Genomic DNA, 16,254 nt, shown 5'->3' with positions numbered 1-16,254 from the left:
AAAAAAAAAAAAAAAAAAAAAAAGTTCACGTATGACTGTAGTTTGCATTCAACCTCCAGCCTTTCTTCTCTTCAACTGAGTATTTGACTCTTAATCATCTGATTACTGTTACTTTGGTGCCACCTTTCCTGGGGATTCTTCATGTTGTAATCTCACATCCTCTAGAAGACTTTTTTCTTTCTCCAGTCCTTACTAAGGTTATTTGCTAGAAGGCTAAGGTTTATCTCCCATATCTACGACATTTCCATTGTGCGTGAAGACAATTCTTTCGTGAATTGCATGTAGTATCCGTTTTACGGAAGGATTTCTCACAGAGATGCTATGCTTAAATGCAACTGAATGCCGTTTTTGACGAAGTTCTTAGTTCAACCACTCCCGTCTGCAGTGAAAATCCAGTGTACCTAAAATTCACTGGAATTTAGAGTATTAAAAAAAAATACACATCTCCTTATCTAAAAACATACCTCAGGACAAAATAAAACAATTTGTTCCATGTGCAGCACAACTAACAGAATGTGGCTTCATGTAAATTTTTCTCTTGCCCCTCAATTTCTTCATGCTTGCACTGTATCAAATGATCTGCAGCTGTAGACCAGCTTGCTGGTAAGGTGTTTTGTGTTGTAACAGTTAAGTTCTGCCTACTGATGGAATGTATGGGAGGAGCTACTTTGATTCTTTTCACTCCACAGCTATTGATCTTCACACAGATAACAAACTTTGAAATGTCAGCCATGTTCGACAGAAGGGTAAAAATTGACCAATGTTTAAAAAAAAACCCTGGATTTTCCATGATCCTGATTCCTTTTCAAAGTCAAACAACTTTACCATATTTTTTCCAAATGCAAATATCATCAAATTTTGGAGGAAGATACTAAATTAAAATGACTGAGTTGCACTGATTTCTTGTTTTTCCTAAACTGTAGGTTGAAAACCCGTATCTGGTTTGAATCGTGACTTGTTTACAAAAACCATCTCGTCATCAAAACTAGAAATGTGGAACTGAAGCTGCAGATGGATGAGATAGTTGATTTTAGTACCTTGGCAGGGGGCAGCCAAAGTAAAACACTGAACTGTGCTGCTTTCTCACATGGTACCAATTTTGGCATATAAAGTGGGTTGAATTCAGCTTTGATAACATGGTAGGATATTTGTATCTCCAAGTAGCTGATACGAAAGATTAAAAAGTTGTTTGACATGGAAGATTATGTTCTGTTTTGATTTTTGGAGAGTATATATGTAGACACAGTGACCTTAGTTGCGGGTCAGTTTCTAAGAAGTTGACAATTTTTTCTTCAGTTCTCCTCCTTCACTCCCAAATTTTTAAAATAAGAGAAAAAACAGGATTCTGTAATTTTGTAGTGGTGTTGGTATTTGATTTCTGCAGGATCATCCTTTTTTTTTTTTTCTTCTTCTTGTCCTTTTAAATCTTTCCAGGAAAATAAAAAGTAAAGTAGCAATTTGGTTGAGTGGCTTTCAGCCTTGTGCATTCAGTCATTCTATGTAGAGTTTTGTAAGAAAAATGAAGAGGTTACTTATCCATGGCGAAAAGAATGTTTTCTCAATGGTTTGTATAGATGTATTCAGGTTGAAACAATTGGATATGATCAAGGGGTATGTAAGGACAAAGAATTGTCTGAAATTGTAAAAATTTCTGATTGTCCATGAATGATTTCTTTCAGGTCTGTTAGGTGGCTGAACATGGCTGGTTCAGGAAACTTAAAGCTTAAAAGGGAGGGCAAGGGCAGGCTATAGCATACAAATGTGAATCTATATTATATTGCGGTTTGGCAAATAGTAAATATTTGTTGGTCTGTTTTTTCCTAATACTTAATGCCTATTAATTAGGCATTTATTGCTCCAAGACTTTTTCATAGCTTAGCTATCAACAAAACGTTCTACACATTATCCATGTTCTCTTTGATTAAGGGAGAACGAGTTATGAAGAATGGTTTGGGAAGAGTGCAGAAACAGTTGGGCAACTGGCTGGGTTTGGTTTTTTTCCCCATGTATCTTTTAATGTATGGAAGGATGGGAAAGAAAAAGGTCCATTAGCAGGTTTAGGCACTTCTATCCAAGGAGGTCAAGGAGAACACCGTGGAATATAATGAATTTTCTTTGGTCAAAGTGTTTTTTGTGTGCTGTCCTGGGGTGCGCACCAGGGACAAAAAAAGTCTAGTATTGCTAACCAAATAGACCTGGTACAATCCTGTATGTCTGTGTGGGATCAGACTTCGCAGTTGAGGGAACAAATGTCTCTTTGAAAGCTACAGGAATTACTGAAGAGAATCAGGCCTGTTTAAGAACAACCCAAAGGCTGCCATCACAATACAGATGCCATTTGATATGCTTAGCTACATCATATAAGCAAGGTACATTCTGTACTACAGAAAGAAGAGAACTTGGGAGCTGTTTTGCAATGTGCTTGTTAACACCTGTGCAGCGAGGGCCCGTAGTTGTGTGTAGTATGGATGCTGAGCCAAATACGCTGTTGTAAGATGGGGACGATACGGCGCAGAAGAAAACCTGGTCATGTCTACTCCACCATTCAATTCACATTGCAACAGCTAAGTAAGTAGATGTAAGGGAGTTTTGTTTTACTTAAAATAGTGGAGTTATGCTCATTTGCAGGTCTGTCCAGTTTGCTGTAAGGATGCAATGCTTTTTACTTTTGACATGTGTTTTTAATTGTAATTCTAGTAAGTGCACAATTGTATTTTCAAGGGAAGGTTCATCCTAAAAATTGGCTTGCTTCGCTGATCTCCTTTTGGAGAATTCAGCTCAAATGATACAATTTTCAGTAATTCTTCTGACAGCATTTAATAGTTGAAACTAAGAGTTAATAATACTTCTAATCATTCCAATAAATGAAATTTATTTCCAACAAAGGAAACTTTAAAATGCTAATGAAGTAAAGCAAGCAACCACAATGCACAATTCCCAGGATCAGCTAAAACATTCTACAGGAATTGAGTCAGATGTTCCTCCTACCTCCTGCCTTCGAAAGTGGTAAAGAGCAAGTGGGAGAACACTTACACTATGTTCATCTCCTTAATTTGATTTTTAACATGGTCTAGTGGATAAAAGTGATTTGAAATCAAGAATGCCTATGCTTTAAAAAAAAAAAAAAATTGCAGATTTACTTAGCAACCTGTTTAAATCAGCTTTGAAGGAGACCACTTCTGTCTTCTCAGAAAGCGACCTGCCACTGATGTAGACTACAGCTAATACTTGAACGCATCAAGGAGCAATCTCTCTGGGTAGTGCTTTGAAAAGGCAAAAGAATATAATAAAAGATTTAAGTATTTATTTGCAAAGTTAGCCTTAAATGTCACCACATTTGTTTCTGTGCTGCTGTACTGTTTGTTTACAAGAGAAATGTTCCAACATACGCACTTTAGGATTGTAAACAGATGACATGTTTTACTGTGAATGTTTGTTTGCTTTATGTCACTACAAAACCCAGTCTTGATTGCCTTGATTAAGTCTTGCATACTTTTCTGTAGTTTCATACAGAGTTCAGCCTATAGCAATGAAAACGGAATTCATTTCTGACAAAGCTAATGTTACAGAAAGAGAGAAGCCCTAGGAAACGTCTGAGGACTGCATGCAGAGTAGTATGTTTGACTACAAAGATGTCATAGTTAATGCGCTCCATTTTGCAGACCAGATATTTCTTTGACAAAGTAGTGGAAATAGGTTTATTAAAAGTACAGTATCTGAGAACAGCATCAGAAGCATCTTTGATAAATCTGTTTTAACAGCTGGTTGATCGTGTGGCTGAAGAGTCGATTCACAGTGAAGTCTGTCTTCATTGCTCATTGCTCATCAATGGCCTTTGTTAAAATAAACCCAAATGTTTCTTCCTGGCTGTATTTGTAAATACACTATCATATGTTGGTCAACACAGCACAGCGCTGAAGGTTATTTTTGTGCTCAAAAGCAAGATACTGCACTGTGTGCAATGTATTCCTGTAGCCCCAACTTACCCATTTCACAGGGGTTTATGAATAAAGTTTTAGTGATTGCAGACACTACAATTTTTTCCAGAGGGAGACATGATGCCCCAAGACTATTATATACATCACTAGATCATAAAAATAAGTATAATTTTTCCTTTTTTTTTTCATTTTTCAGAAAAAGTCTTAAATATCAAGCCCTGAAACCTTTTAATGACAGAAAAGTTGTTTTAAATAACTGAAGTATTTTAATCCTGTAGCTGTATTTTTTGTTGTCCTCTGACAATCGTAGAGTTGGATGTGGTAACAAGCGCACTGGGTACAATCCCACGCAATGGGATAATACACAAATGATGTTAATACTCTTGGAAACAACTATTGTTTCTTCATGATAACTTCAGTAGTAACCCCAGATGATAAATTACATTCTTTATGCCACATAATAAAGTTTTCAGAATGCACCATGAATATAACAAAGTACCTAGGAGTATTAACATCATATATAGCTGCAGGATTAAAATACCTGCTTGCTAGTAATTCTTGATTAATGTTTCTGTTCTTTCAAGTGGCTCTCATTTAATACACTAAAATCTCCACTAGATATCTGTGCGTACGTATACACGTGTATCTGAGAATGGGTGAGTTTTTCTGGTTTTTCAATCTTTCAGTGTTTTAATTTTTTGAAGCTACAGTTCCTCCTGGATGGCAAGTCACCAGTGTTGCATTTGTGGAAGTTATTTCAGTCATCTGAAAAAAAATTACAATTCTTTGATATTTTTCCAATGCTAAGTGCTAAATAAAACCATATAGTAATATTTTATTTTAAAAAGCTAAGATTAATTCTGACAAGAACATTTTTATGTGAAAGTAGTTTTATTACTATGAATTTATCAGTGTTTTTGTACAGAAATCAAACGTAAATCTAAAATAATTTTTTGGTGGTTTTAAATTTCATTGTAGTATTAGCCTTTTGGACCCTCTGCTTTTATACCCTCTGACTTGAACAAGAAACTCTTTAATCTCTCTTTGGATCTGTTTGAGCAGGTCTGTGCTCTCCCAGTGCTGGTTCTATAATTGTGAATCTGCTGTTGCCTCTTGAAAATGGAGCATAAATGATTCCTCTCAAAGGGTGAGGGTATAGCTAAAATCAACCTTTTCATTCTTTCCCTGTATTCATTATAACCGTTTACAGTATGTCTACGAAGGAAAAAAAGGTTAATACAGAGTGTTTTGCCCATCCAGTTACTTCACCTTGTTGCACTGTCATGGCAGAATCTAGTGTGTTAGCTGGCTATGTGAGCACAGTTAAATGAAAATTAAATTTCAGGAGCAATTCCAGCAACTTATTTTCTTCCAGGAGATGGCGCTGTAACCTCAGTAACAAATGCCAAACAAACGGGGGGGAACCAGCATGATTCTTCGCAGGGAAGAAACTGCAGGTATTTGAAGAATGGATTTGAAATGGATCTTGTAATTTTATTTTTCTTGACGAGATACTGAAGCTGTCTGTTATGACTGGCTCGCTTCAAAGTTCTTTTTCAATCTTTTGCAAGTCGTTTCCAAACTTCACTTTCGTACCGTAAAGTTTGCCGAAGTTTGTGCGGGTAGGTGGTCACCGCAGCCGTGCTCCTCCGACAGCCAGGGGTTTGGTGGTGGTATGGGCTGGATGGCTTGGCACTGCTGCGAGGAGTGGAATAAACCACTGGGCCCTACCGGCTGAGTGACATGGCTGAAAAAGCAGATTTCATAGCATAATTCTGTATTTTCTTTCTACTTTGCTAAAGATTTCCCTTCTCCCAGGCTTTCAGCAGGCAGCTGTAATGGGAATGGTGGCCCTTAACACAAGAGACTTAGCAAAACTAGGTGTCAGGTTCTGTGGTGAGCAGACTGGTGTGTCAGCAGTGTTTACCTTCCTCTTAATGAGTGCATTGATTTCTTACCTGAAAGTGCTAAAATCGAGGTGTTTGGGTAACAATGCACTGGTTTGCTTTTCAGGTCTAGGGGTTAAAAAATAAAAAGGGTGCATTTTTAATTTATATTTCTATTCTATTTACCGTGGCTACTGAGAGCTTTTTTTAATGGGCAAAAATCCCATCAGGTATTAATAGGTTTAGAATTTGACCATAAAACAAAACAAAAAAAAAAACAACAAGCCCCCAACTCCAGCCGTAATATGCTGTTATGCTGCAGAACTGGGGTTTCCATTCTGGAAAGACATTGACTGAAAAGAGGAAAACTGTAGTAATATAGAACAAACCGTATGCAATTCTAATGAACCACAACCTGCCACATAATTATAAGAACAACTGGGGAAGGTAGTTGCCCAGCAGTTGTCACTGGACCTGTGTGTGTACCCCAACTGCAGCTTCAGGAGGTCCCAAGCTTGTTGAGGTTGTTCTGGCAGGCCTGGGGACAGGCTTGCACTGCATGCTGCAGGTACCAAAATAAACACCGCTGCTGTATCAGATGCTATTTGGGATAGGTTTCAATAAGAGCCAAAGCAGAGAATAATTTTATTTGGAATAAATTGTGTTATACAGATTGTTATTAAAAAAAAAAAAAGGAAACAAAAAGGCTCCCAAACCCTGACAATTCCAGTAAATCTCTGTACTTGGTGTTGAACACTTAAAATCAAGTGATCAGTGCTTTGAACGGTCTGTCCATCCATGCTGTGATGGCTGGAGCTGGAGGCTTTCTTTCCGCTGCAGGCAGCAGGAAAGGTGGAAAGAAAGCTGCTGAGTCCAGTGTGGGCATGAACACGGACCAAAACGCACCCTTGGAGACTGCAGTTCTTTTCAGCCACTGCTGTGTGAGATGGCATCGTTTGGATGTTTGGCTGAAGCTTGTTTTACCTCACTTTTAACCAGTTTTGCATTTTCAGTCTTGCAGGGTTTTTTGTTTTGTTTATTTGTTTTTAATTTCAGCCTTTTTCCTGGGTCTCAGGTGCCCTCAGGACAGGGCTTTTCTCTAGCCCACACATCTCCTCAGCACTGGCTGTGGCACGATGTTCCTCTGGGGACCAAATGTTGCTGTTGCTTCCCTAACTTGGTGCCAACGGCTCGTACCAGCACCAGGCCAAAAAAAGTTCAAGCAGTCTCCTGAATGCCTTTATTGTCTATTGAGGAGCACGTTTTGTCCTAGGATAGTACAATGTATATCACATTATATTGGAGGTGTAGAGGAGTGTTGTCTTAGGGTCTTGTTAGTGAAAAAAAGCAGAGCAGCAAGAATTGGACCCAGGCATGGGGGAAACCAAAGATGAGGCAAAGCTGTGGTCTGGCTCGTACTGCACCACCTGCTCCCAGCCACGGTCCTGAGCAGGCTTCACCATTTCCCATACAGTTTCATCATTAGCTTCCCAATGGCTTGAAGGAGTTTATTCCTTCTCAATCAAGGAGATCTTGCGAGAGAAGGACTCATGCCAGAAGGACTAGTTTGGTGAGTTGAAGTAGATTCTGATTTTCTAACTCGCCCAGCTCTCCTTGCTATTTTAGAGTGTTTGCTTAAGCTTGTCAAGCCTGCGCTCCTCCATGGTTTCATCCACGATGCTCAGAGCAGCCTGTATGCCCATTGCCCTCCCGCGGGGCTTCTTTGGAGCCTCCTGTTTAGTTCAGCGCTGTTCGTACACGATCTGCTTTGCTGTTCCCCTGCAGAGGGATCCTTTTGCTCTGCAGGATCTAAATTCATCATTCTTATGCTGGCTCAGTCTCTTTGAGCCCAGAACTGTTGCTATGCCCTGGTACTCCTTTACAATGTTCCACAGCAAAGGTATATGGCATCCAGGCTTTCGTGGCAGATCAACAGTTTTCTTGTCTGATAGGATGTCTCTCTGATCCACCTTGTTTTTCTGAATTTCACCTAAATCCAAAGATTCATTCACCGGGTGGTTTCTCCTGCCATGTACAACGCAGGGAACAACTTCTCTCTCTGGAAAAGAGCTTCAGAATGAAACTGAAACAAAATTTACTCACTGGAAAAGCTTTTGAAGATGATGTGGCCTAAGATTTTATTCTCATACTTATGGAAACTGGGCTCTGTATGCTTGCTGGGGGTCTAAATGTAATAAAACTCTGTGCTAATCTGCCCAAAGATTATAGCTGAAGAACTGCTGAAGGAAACTGCAGCTTTGGCTACAATTTTTAGCGTTAGATGTGTACGTAAGGAAAAAAAGGAAAGGAAAAATAGCACTTGTATACATTTCAAAACTAAAATTACAAATGCAGTCTTAAGTCGTCCTACCACCCAGATGTGCTAATGCTCAGTTTTTTTGAGCTGCTATCAGAACTTGCTATTTTTGCCAGAATCTGGTTTCAACTACAAGTTTTGCCTTGCGGGAACAGCCTGGATTTAAGGCATCAAAATTACAATGAATTTACTAAGATGATGATGATATTTTTTTTTTTTTGTACAAACAGCTTGTCAGGGATGACTCTTACAGTGCTGAGTAAAATACCAAGTGAAATTTTGTTGAAACCGTAGTGGTTAACAAAAAAAAAGTCGTTTTGACAACACTATCTTTTTCTCATTCATAAAGTGATGCTCTAAATATTATCCCTTTGTCAGAAAATGACCAAGGCAAGGGGAGCCCCTGCTGCGCCCCTGACACACCTGAAGTGGAAAGGATCAACTGGAACATCTTGAGGCTTGAGGATTTTGAAAAAGGAAAAGATATTTGTTTTTAAATATGCACTAGTTAACTGCTCCGTACTTACTATGGAACAGTTCTGTATTTATTAGCATGTGTGTGATGTTTCTGGAAGAACCAAAGCATATAAAGCTACAGGGAATGTCATAAACATGCCATGTTTGAATGCTCTCAGCTATCAAGAACTGAATGGGTAGTTTTAGATGTACAAGCAGGCAATGGGGAGCTTTTTTCAGGCTTCAAATGTATCCTCTTATTGTAGAGGTCCAACACGATACGGCAAATATTAGAATATGCATAAATTGTTCACTTTAAAAAAAACTGTGTCTAGCTGGCAATGCAAAACCCTCTCACTAAGTTCATGTAATGTTAAAAGTCAATGGGAAGAAAATCTATTTGAAGTTTAAATTCTTCTCTAATAACTGAAATTCATTTTGAAACAGTTCGTACTAGTGTAACCAGTGGCAACAACTGAATGCAATTCAGCTAGGAGCTGAATGGAGCAAACATAAAGGCTGATGTGATTACACGTGTACAGGCTCTCTGCTCCTTTCACTCGGGAACATCACCATCGCCATAATGGATGGAAAGAGCGGGCTGTTCGGTGGTTATCCTCGCCGGCAGGGCCTGCAGCGCAAGCTTCAGAAAAAAGTTTGCTTCCATAATGGTAAAGAGGTTACGTTGCATCATTGTGGCCAAAAGGGGCCTTTATTTGCCATTTTTACAGCTCTACTGCCTGAATTGTGGTTTCCTGGGTGTAAGGGCTCACCCTGAACTTTCAGATCCAATTCCTTGCTGACAGTTATTCTAGCGAGAACCGAGAGCGTAAGTCTGCTCTGATCTACCTTGTGCATAATCCTGTTAATTTCTCTAGGTAGGAAAAAAATCCCAAGTTTTTATAATTTTTCAAGTTTCAATTTATATTGACGAGCATTAATATATCTACTTTGGTTTAACTTTGATGGGTCTTTAAACAAATTCCATCTCAGTGTGGCCACAGAGGCCATGAATACACAAGATGCTTATTAATGGGTAACAAAAGAACCTAGCATCCTCTGTGACTGTCATGTCAGTTACTTCTGAGAATCATCTTTTCATATTCTCTCACAGTTTATAAATCATTTGCTTTAGCCTCAGAATAGTTATAGGAACTGCACAAGCTGGAGAGAGAAATATTGTTCCACTTGCTGTCCCTGCAGAGGTTATCTGGCCCAGCTCTCACGATCTGGGCTGCTTTATCAACCGTGCAGCACTGACTTGACAGTAAAGATTATCTTTTCAGAGGCAGGGAGCATCCTGAATTTGGGAGTGAGTTACTGTCAGAAGAGAGGCAGCTGGAGGAGAAACAGTGAGATTGTGTGAGACTGCTATGCAACCACAGATAACTGCTTTCAGGGCTTTAACAAATACAGGTATACGGCTGTGGTTAATAAATTCATGTGTATGGCTGCGGGGAGCTGTGAGACAGGGCGTTCCCTGATCCATCCAGGTTACAAGCTAGCCACGAATCACCAGCAAAGGAGCTACCCCGTACCAGTGATATAAAATCCTTTGGGAATAGGATGTCAAGAATAACTCTCTGTGGAGCCCCCAAAAAGGGCCGTATAAGCTGAGCTTGGGCACAGTGGAGTACCAAGTACCAAGTCTTTAGAGCGTTTCCTAACGAGTCCCTGAATCGGTCAGGTGCCCTGGCCCCATCGTGGGTGTACAGCTTTGGAGGTCTGTGTAATCGGTGGTGTTAATAAAGACTGTATTTGTGTACGCCATTGCAGAAATGCTGATTGCTAATAAGGAAAGCTCTCTTTGGTTTTGGTTTTGTGTTTGGTTTTGTTTTTCCTATTTTGCCTTTTTCTTGCTGTGTTGTTGCGAGTTTTCTGATGCAAAGCAAGGCTTTTGGAAAGAACCCCTCTGCCCAAAGCAGGGTCAGCTAGAGCAGATTGCCTAGGGCTGTGTCCAGCTGAGTTATGAGAATCTCCATCAATCCCACAACCGACATTAAAAACCAAGTTTTGTCAAAAAAAAAAAAAAAAAAAAAAAAAATTTTTTTTCTTTTTTTCAGTTATTCTTCAACTCATACCAATTGCCCCTTGACTTGTCACTGCGCGTCACAGAAGAGCCTGGCCCTGTCATCTTTACTCATCCCCCCATCAGGTATTTATGCGCATGGATGAGATCCCCCCAAGCCTTCTCTTCTCCAGGCTGAACAGCCCCAGCTCTCTCACCCTCACCTTCCACGTGCCAGGTGCTTCAAGTCCATAATCATCTTTGTGGGCTTTTGTGGGACCTGCTCCAGTATGTCCATGTCTCTCTTGCACTGGGGAGCCCGGGACTGGACCCAGCACTCCAGCTGTGTCTCACCAGGGCTGAGCAGAGGGGAAGGATCAGCTCCCTGGACCTGCTGGCAGCGCTCTGCCTGGTGCAGCCCAGGAGGCTCTTGGCCGCCTTTGCCGCAAGGGCACATTGCTGGCTCACGGTCAGCTTGGTGTCCACCAGGACCCACAGGTACTTTTCTGACAATGTTTCCCTTTACGTGGCTAGGAGTGAAAATGGACTGCCCTGTCCAGAATTAAATTCAGGTGCAAGTAATGGCAAAACTGAAAGAATCACTTTCTACACAAAAATCAAAGATGACTATTTTTTCTTTAGTGTAATGGAAATATGAATTAGTAGAGCTACTACTGCAATTTCCTTGCTAGGTTTCTCCCTGTTCTATTGCAAAATCACTTCAGAGTACTATTGTTTTAAAATCCAGAGAGCTGCTTGATAGGAATTTATCGAAGCACACAGGTAAGCAAATTATGAATGCTGGGCTCAGCCTGTCATTCAGACGTCACGACAAGAGGTACCATAGCATCTGCCAAGTCAGGATCCTGCTGCTGATTTAACGTCAACCTTCAAAGAAAAAAAGGGCTGGGTTTTAGTGCCTTGTCAAAAAAAAAAAAACAACATATGGAGATAAAATATTATTTTTAAATAGTTAACTAATATTGACAGCTACAAGAGAAAATTTGAGAATGAAATGTAGCCCTTTCCTACCCATGCCCACGTGAGCAAGGAGAGTGGCTACCAGCCAGGTATAGGTGCTAGTGAAAGAAAGGCCAGTTATTTTGCAGTATTGCCAATGGCTGACATACTATTGTCATGGGGTCATTTACCACATTTAATTACGTGATTTTTATTTCTTTTTTTTTGCAAATAGTAGCATATTTTCTGTTTCCTCTCATGTGGAAAATGATTAATTGTACAAATTAAATGAAAATATATCCCATGTTTAACTGCACAAAGACTTCGAATACTAGAACAGATGTGGCATTTTTCAGTCTTAGTGTTTCTGCTGGAAAATGCTGAAAATTCAGAATAATCATTGGAAGTTCTAGACAGTGAGCAGGACCGAAAATGAAATATAACTCTTAATTATTTTCTGTGGGTTCATATATTGGCATGCATTACAATAATGTTTAATGTGTCCACAGCACTTCGTATTTCTATTAATTTCCAAAAAAGAGATAGCAGCCAGTAGTGAGAACATCACCTTCATCTTGTAGAGCTTGACTCTGGTTTTGTTCTCTGCTTGACTCAGACCAGGAAATTAAGTTTCAGTGGCCTAAGCATGAGACTGTAGGTCAGTCTGAGGTGAGTCCCCCTCAAGGTGCCTTATTAGAGCTGTTCTGCTTTGTTTAAATGCTTTTGTTTAGGTACTAAATACTGGACATACAGTGGAGCTGGGACTTGAACTTTAGTCTCTGAATGCCCCAACAGAAGAGGTGATCTCTTTCCTGTGAGTATTCATTACTCTGGAAAGCAGAACAGTTCAAAACCGAGATAGATAAGATTAAGAGATAGATAACAGAGTAAGATACAGTCTCATATCTACAGAACACCATCTCTGGGATGGGATGTATCGTTAGCAGCCCTTCAGCTGGTGCCTGCAAGCTAGAGAGCATGGGCCCCGCTCTCGAGCTCTGCAGTGTGTGCTCAACATGTGCCCCAGGAGCCTGGCAGACCAGCTGATGGCAAATCCAGTGCCTACCTATGTGCTTACACACGATGCTTATAACCAGAAAGCTTTAGAATTAGGGGTAAATGTCATCAAGGATTAAGCATTTGACCACAAAATTGGAAATAGTTATGAAAAGGTAGGACATAAGGAAAACGTTATCGGTATTTACCTTTTGCTGTAGCCATCACTAAAAGCCACTCAGCTCTTACTTTTGAGGATAGTTCAGCATTTGCTATCAGGGCACTTCTTTTTTACAGTCACTTATTTATACCAAGTGCAACTAAATCTTCAAGGTCGAGACTCTGTCACCCTGAGTGTCTCTCTTACTGTAAATGTGAACGTAGGGCTGTGCTGCAGTTTCCTTCCATTTTTTCTTCCCTGCTGTCGTGCTCAGCAATGTTGTTGCATGCTGCCGGTGCGTCCACAGCAATGAAGCAGCACCAAGTGTGCACCCTTGAGGGTGCTGGCGGAGGCACGCCTGGCTCCTGAAGCACGACATGGGTGTGGGGAGGGCTTTCCACACTTGGCAGTCTTCTTACAGCCATCACCTGCTTTACTGCACAGCAAAACTTCATTCATTGTATTTTAAGTAATAGCTAGCGTGCAGGCTAATGTGAATACTCCATAAATACTGCAGCAGTCGCTGGCTCTTTGCAGAAACAAGCTGTTGCATCATTTCCAACACTGTTGTTTGTGTCTGTGTTTGGCCAGAAGGATGTTCGTTCCACACTCCACACTGGATTAGCTTCGGGGACTCCATCACATTTTATTTTAAATAATACCCATAATTTTCTCCTTACCAGCCAGGCACAGAGGCCACATTGGCATTGCAGTGTGTTGCTTGCATGTGGGGCTGACAATAGTCAGATAAAGAAAAGCGTAGGCTGGTCCAAATCTGTATCACTTTCAACCGTAAAATAGGAAAAATTCTTACAACAGTAACTCTTCTAAATATCTTACCTCTAAATTTTCAGTTACACAGAAGTTAGTCATGTTCCTCTAGCTGAGTTTAAGCCTGTTACAGTTATTTCTACGCTGTGAATGGGATAAGTGATTTATTACTGTGCATTACTTCTCCAATCCTTCATAATGGAGCAATCAATTTTTAGATGTGCCTTTTGCAGAGAGAATGAAGCACTGATACTATGAAAAATATCACCAGAGAATACAGCTTTTATCTCTGCCGAAAAATGGTGACAAAAATGCTTTCAGTGGGACCTGGACCAAACTGCTGTATCTGAACAGAGGCTGAGCATTGCCTACAATTAACAGCTTCTTGAATTGTTGCATCGAGTCCACAGCTATTGGTAATGTTTATTCAAGTGTAGAAAAAGCCATAGGGATTCTGCACTGCAGCAGGCATAACGGGATGGCTGAATATAATTGAAGTTTTCTATTGTGGTATAAATAACACTATAAATAACACTAGTAGTGCACAAGCAATAGTCCATGTTGGAATCCAGACCTTCAGAGTAGCTGAGTCAAAATTTCTCCTGGATGTTTTATTGTGAGATTTTGATCAATAGCTTTGGTGCATTAGGAATAGAGAGAGAATAGATCTGATTCTAGCATGAATGAAGAAAAACTATTTGGGTATTTTACTGTGTTTATAGACAGTTGCAGTGTGCTTCATATGAAAGTGTTTTTTTCAAGTGCAAATTCTGTATTTTATGAAAAGTTTTGCATTGACCTTCCAGTAATGCAATATTGCAGTGTATGTCAACACAGCTAGAGGTTTGTTGGCTTATAGAACAAAACCAACATTTGAGCCAGAAAATCTGAGCAGGCAAGACTTGAAGTTGCCCAACCAATGTCTCCTTATTTGCTCAGTGCAGAAATGAGACGACAAATTCCTCTATCACTTTTAAAATAGTCACTTGGAATGTTTGGGGTGAAACAAAAATACCGAAGGAGGGAAAAAAAAAAGACAATTAAATCAAGCATTGTAGCTTTGGTGCTCAAACGAAATGCCGTAGATGTTTAAAACATGTTATGTCCCCTGTTGAAGAAGGAAGAGTGGCTATTGCTTCCCTCTACCTGCTCAGACAACAAATACAGGATGAAGGCTGTTAAAGATGAGACACCTCTGAGTCCTTTACCAGTGGGATAGGGCTCGAGCTCTGAAAAGAGCACCCACCCTTAATCCCTAGCTCCCCACCGGTGCTCTCCTTCAGAGTCAGGAAGAGGAAAGTAAGAGAATGAACCTTGTCACGCCATGATTCAGAATTGTCCCCTCAAACATCAACAGGTCAAAATACGCTACTGAGCGATATCTTTGTGTCTAATTGACCAATACAATTTCTGTTGATTTTTGTACTCGTCAAAGTGCAAGTGTTCCCCATTCAGTGCACTGGTTAATTAAAGGGAGTGCAGTGTATAGATGAGTGAAGAACAAAATTGCCTGTGCTTACTTGTCCTTAAGAAAAAAGCAGGAATTTTTGTGGGGAGCGGTGCAGAATGAGTGGACCTTGTGAATTGGCAACATGCTTGACTGTGAAGATCTGCCTGTTTACAGCTTCTCAGTGCCTCTGTGTATGTACAGCATTTTGCTTAATATTAGCTGCTTAATATCTAGTGAGAATCACACTGAATTGGTTTGAGTCCTGTGATTTGGTTTTTTCCTGGTTCTTTGAGGAACTGTGCTTTTCCCACGTGCTCAGGATCATCAGAAAGCATCACTAGCCCTGTCTGGCCCAAGTAGCATCAGGTTAGCGGCAAGGCGATACAGAGAACTGCCCTGTGATGGTTTTTTACTGTGAGAGAGGGACGAGGGAGCAGCAAATGTCTATTATTCACTCTCTTGGGGAGGGGGGTTCAAATGAAAGGAAAGGCCATCTCTGTCACCTTCCCTGAAACGCTTTCCTTTCTGCCAGGCTGTTGGCTGTTTGCTATGGGAAGAGCCTGTCTCTGATCCTTCTGCAAGTTTTCCTGTGACCCTCCCAGTTAACGGGACGCTGGGTTTTGGCAGCAGTAGAGCTATTTGACAGCTGATGTGGGGTACAGGTTAGCATTATGTGCTTCTCGCATCAGGAAGGAAGAGCAGGACTGAGGCTGTGGCTTATAAGGGGTACAAGAAGGCACCAGTGGAGGCTTTCTCTCTAACCCTCTGTCCCCAGGGGTGTTTTGGTGCTGTGTAGTGTGTGAATTTCCCTGATGTTGCTTCTTTAAAGCACACAGTTTTGAGCCAGTTCTTTGACTTGGGGCTTTACAGAACACACAACAAAAATATCTTTAATTACTTTATCTTAGGATAATTTTAAAGGAGTGTGAAGAGATTTGTGTGCCTAAACCAATAGATGTCTGCCAGCTGCTCTGGAGAACATGGGCCTTGTCACCTGGACCTGTGAAAGTTCTGTTTGTTTTGAGCTCTCTTACAGTACATAATTGCTAGTTATCACCTCCTTTTGGCCTTTTTGAAGAAAAACTGGTCAAGAAAATCTCTTAGAATTGACTTGAAATTTAGTACTGCAGAGTTTGTTCTTCCACCCTCCCCACGTGGCTGGGGATGAGTCCTCTACGCACCCGTGCTGCCTGCTAAACTGCTCTTATTCTAATGCATCCTCATTCATGGGCATTTCCAAACAGTTCACTGGTTCATTAGGGATATTCACCAGGGAGAATAATCGGTCCGTGCACTTTCGGATACTCGGGCG

The sequence above is a fragment of the Fulmarus glacialis genome, unplaced genomic scaffold (genome assembly GCF_000690835.1).
Source record: "Fulmarus glacialis isolate BGI_N327 unplaced genomic scaffold, ASM69083v1 scaffold11411, whole genome shotgun sequence".
NCBI lineage: Eukaryota > Metazoa > Chordata > Aves > Procellariiformes > Procellariidae > Fulmarus > Fulmarus glacialis.
The sequence above is the reverse complement of the archived record's forward strand: the minus strand, read 5'-3'. Positions refer to the sequence as shown.